The sequence below is a fragment of the Solanum dulcamara genome, chromosome 1 (genome assembly GCF_947179165.1).
Source record: "Solanum dulcamara chromosome 1, daSolDulc1.2, whole genome shotgun sequence".
NCBI classification, from domain to species: domain Eukaryota; kingdom Viridiplantae; phylum Streptophyta; class Magnoliopsida; order Solanales; family Solanaceae; genus Solanum; species Solanum dulcamara.
Window position 1 is genome coordinate 67177741 of NC_077237.1, and position 4956 is coordinate 67182696.

Sequence of the window (4956 nt, forward strand, 5' to 3'; positions counted from 1 at the left end):
CTTGATACTGGCGAATATGTGTCAAAGTAATCAAGGACTTTTTTCTGTCTATATCCTTTGACCACAAATCTTGCCTTATATTTGTCAATAGTTCCATCCGCTTTCATTTTCCTTTTAAAAATCCATTTTGATCCTAAAGGTTTGTTTCCAGGAGGAAGATCAACCAATTCTCATGTATGGTTATTCAAAATTAATTGAGTCTCACTATTGACTGCCTCTTTCCAAAATACTAAATCAGAAGAAGACATTGCTGCTTTAAATGTTTGAGGCTCATTTTCAAGCAAGAATTTCACAAAATTTGGTCCAAAGGAAGTAGATATACTTCGACGTTTGCTACGCCTTGGATCCTCTTCGGTTGGTTTACTTTTTTTTAGTTCTTCTCGCGGTCGTTTAGATCTTTCACTTGAGGACTCACATTCTATTTTATACAGATAAATGTTTTCAAAAAATTCAGTATTATCTGATTCAATTACCGTATTAATATGAATTTTGGGATTGTCCTATTTATGAATCAAAAATTGATAAGCTTTCCTATTTGTAGCCAATAAAAATACAATCCATGGTTTTTGGTCCGATTTTTACCCTTTGGGGCAAAGGAACTTGGACCTTTACTAAACACCCCCACACTTTGAAATATTTCAAGTTGGATTTTCTTCCTTTGCATAGCTCATATGGAATAGATTGTGTTTTGCTGTGGGGCACCCTGTTGAGTACTCGATTAGCTGTAAGGATAGCTTCCCCCCAAAAGTTCTACGGTACACCGGAACTTATTAATAAAGCATTCATCATTTATTTTAATATTCAGTTTTTTTTCCGCAATTCCATTTGATTGTGGTGTGTAAGGACCAGTAGTTTGATGAATAATTTTATATTCTAAACATATCTCTACAAAAGGAGATTCGTATTCTCCACCCCTATCACTTCTAATCATTTTTATCTTTTTGTTCAATTGATTTTCCACTTCGTTCTTGTATTGCTTAAATGCATCAATTGTTTCATCCTTAATATTAAGTAAATACACATAACAATATTGAGTGTAATTGTCAATAAAAATTATAAAGTACTTTCTCCCACCACGAGTTGGTGTTGACTTCATATCACAAATGTCTGTGTTAATCAATTCTAAGGGACTGGAATTCCTTTCAATAGATTTATAAGGATGCTTAGCATACTTAGATTCAACACATACTTGATATTTTGATTTATTGCAATAAAAGTTAGGCAATACATTTAAGTTAATCAGTTTTCACAAGGTTTTATGATTGACATGTCCTAAACGTGAATGCCATAAATTATTTGACTCAAGTAAGTAAAAAGAATCTTGAACTTTATTATCATCAACAACCATTACATTTAGTTTGAAAATACCCTCAGTGAGGTAGATTTTCCTAAATATATTTCGTTCTTACTGACAACTACTTTGTCTGAAACTAGAACACACTGAATCCATTTTTGATAAGAAGACCGGCAGAAACTAAGTTCTTTCTCATTTCTAGAATATGATAAACTTTGTTTAGCATCACCACCTTGCCAGATGTCATTTCCAGGAATACTCTACCATATCCTTCAACCTTAGCCGTGAAAGAATTTCTCATATAGATAGTTGCATCATGTGCTGTAGGGGAATAAGTAGCGAAGGCTTCTCGGACCGCACAAACATGCGACGTAGCTCCTGAATCAAGCCACCATTCTTTAGGATTTTCTACCAGGTTGCATTCCGATAGCATTGCACACAGATCATCCATGCCTTCTTTATTTTCCATCATATTGGCTTGTCCCTTTCCCTTGTTCTTTTTCGGAAGAAGACAATATGGGGCTTTGTGGCCATGTTTCCCACAATTGTAACAATTGCCCTTGAATTTTTTCTTGTTCTGCTCCTTATTCTTTCCAAAAGGTTTCTTCATTTTCTTATTCTTTGGAGCAGCATCTTCAACTATGTTCGCTCCCATAATCGTTGAATTTCCAGCGACTTCTTTTTGGCTGTTTTATTATCTTCCTCAATCTTGAGACGAATCACAAGATCTTCCAACTTCATTTCCTTGTGCTTGTGCTTTAGATAATATTTGAAATCTCTCCACGAAGGAGGCAACTTTTGTATCATTACAGCCACTTGAAATGCCTCATTAACTACCATACCTTCAACAATAAGGTCATGAAAAATAAGTTGTAGTTCTCAAACTTGGGTTTCAATGGTTTTGCTATCTATCATTTTATAGTCTAGAAACTTAGCAACTACAAATTTTTTCAAGCATATGTCTTCAGTCTTATACTTCTACTCAAGTGCGTCCCACGATTCTTTAAAAGTTTTTATAGCACTGTAGACATTTTATAAATCATCATCCAAAGCACTTAGATGTAGACCTTGCATAGAAAATCCGCATGTGTCCATGCCTCAGAAATCATAAATTTTTCATTGGACGGCATATCAGCAGCAGGCACAGGAGGGTCTTCGTTGGTGAATTTCTGCATACCAAGAGTAGTAAGCCAAAAGAAAACCCTTTGCTGCCATCCTTTGAAGTTGGCTCCAGAAAATTTTCCTAATTTTTCCACTGGTGGCACAACAGTGCGGCTTGTTGCAGCAACAGTCACAGAAGTAATTGTCATTTCTTTTCACTGTCAAAATAGACAAACTATCTTAATACTTCAGAATATCAGACTTTTTACAACAACAATGATAAAGTTTATATATTTTCAAATCATTTTACAAGTATGAACTTTAATATTCCAATGAAATTTTTATACTCTTCAAGTCAGAATACCAAATTTCATACGGAGTATAAAATCACACAGGTTTTAGTCTCCAAAACAGAATATAGTTTAATCAAAAAAATAAAAATAATAATAATTTTCTTAAGAATGTTAGTAAACTGTATTGTAAAATATTAAAACAGTAACAATAATTTCTGAAAATAAAAAACAGAAACTGGACAGAAACTTAAAATAAGAACAGTATTTGAAAAATTATGTAAGAACAAAAATCGAGCCCACTGAATGCACAGTGTGTCCGTACAGAAATTATTTCCCTCAATGTACCCGAGGTTTTAGAATCTTTACTCCCAAAATAGAATGATTTACTCACCAGAATAGTGGTACAGCAAATTATAGTGACTGCGAACCACTCGAAGGCAGTATATCACACGAGTTTTTAGGAAGTGCAGAAAAGAAGAAAAAGAAGAAGATTGTTTATCAGAAATTTTCGTCAGGAACAAATCTAAGGATCAACAGAAATATATAGCATGTTTGCAACTTTTCAGAAAAGGTGTCTGTTGGAAAAAGGTCGCAACTTTAAGGTTTGCAACTTTTCAAAAAAAGTTGCAACCTTTTAAAAAAAATTCGTTGGAAAAAAATGGTAGAAAATGTTTAAATTAATCTAGGAAAAAAAGAAATGGGTCGAGTCACGAGTCAGAATTTTTTAATGCATTAATTAATTAAATAATAATAATTAATTAAAAAATTAAAGAAAATTTGGTCCAAAAAGATTATCAATCAATCAGATCATTTGACCAAATTTGACCAAATCCGAATCTGAAGCCATAGTCGTAGCCGTAGCCGTAGCCGAGTCGAGGGAGCGACGACGACAGCGCGAGGGGAGAACCTTTTCTTGACCATTTAGCAACATGAAGGAGTGCTTCTACTTTTAAGTACCAGACTTTTTCTTTCTACCACCCATGTGGACAAATGCTTATTTCATAAAGCAAGAGGAACAACTCAATTTTCCCTCCACTTCTTTTTCCTCCATTTCTCATTCAACCTATCAATTAAACCCAACATAACTCTCCCCCATTCAACAATTTATAAGCAAAAATCAGTCAATTTGAATTTCAAAAAAAATATATCCCCAATAATCCAAATTTGATTTTGACAGCCTCTGATTCAGATTAGATTTGAATGAGATTTATCTAAGCCAAAGTCAACAATCGAGGCTGAAGGTTTGTAATCTTTCAAATATGAATAAAAGGACTGACAGGGATGGTGGTAGCTTATAGGGATAAGGTTTTCAATCTTTTTCCTTTCCCTCAAACTAATAGATAAGAAGAGGGATTTGAAAATTCCTGAAAAGGGGGAAAAGGGTATGAGGGAAAGAGAAGGAGGAGCGTGAATTTGGGTGTTTTGTGGAAATTGAGAGGAGAGGACACGTGTGAGTTTAGAAAAGAAAAGAGAAGAAGAGAGTGTGGGAATATAGGGGTGTATGTATATATTTTTAGAAAAGAAAGTTTAGAGGGTAGCCATATGGATTGCAAATTTGGTCAAATTGGAGGGTTAATGAATTATAAGTCAAGCCAACTTAATTTAGAATATGGTCAAAATTGAATTAATTAGTGACTTTGACCACATTTTAAATAAGATGAATACTTATTGATTAATTATTTGAGATTCTTAATTTAAACAATACAAAATAATTACCAAGACATAAATTAATTATGTAAAATAGAAGACTAATTATACATCATTATAATTAACTGATTTGAAGGAAATAAAACGTATATAAACTAAACACTATTTTTTGAGGTCGTTTTCAATATTTATATAAATATTGAAAAATTATATATGTAAATCTATCTATAAACATATATAACTATATAATTATTTCTTAAAACAAAACTAATTAAAAATATTTAAAATATTTTTGAATTTTTCAAAGACAATTATTTTGAATTGTTTGAAAGTGAAGAATCTCAAGAACTAATACGAATTGCATAGAATCAAAATTGGGTGTCAACAGATATCATGGTGGCTTCGACGACCCAAACAGGACTTGTGAGATAGCTAGTTTGTCACGCTCCGGGAGGGTACCCTAGACGTAACCGGCACTCAGAAACCATTTCTGGCCTCCAAGCGAACCACCTAGTCCAATCACACATTCGTTCAAACACATTCTCTCAGCAGAAGACTCAATCAATGAAGTGTTATTCATAATTTAGGGCCAAAGGCCAAAAAACTATCAAATCAACAAAA

General features: G+C 33.3%; 1 pseudogene; it reads right to left on the minus strand.

Moving 5' to 3' along the window:
* Positions 1-874: 874 nt before the first annotated feature.
* On the minus strand, positions 875-2604 carry LOC129891208 (uncharacterized; annotated as a pseudogene).
* Between the last annotated feature and the right edge of the window lie 2352 nt (positions 2605-4956).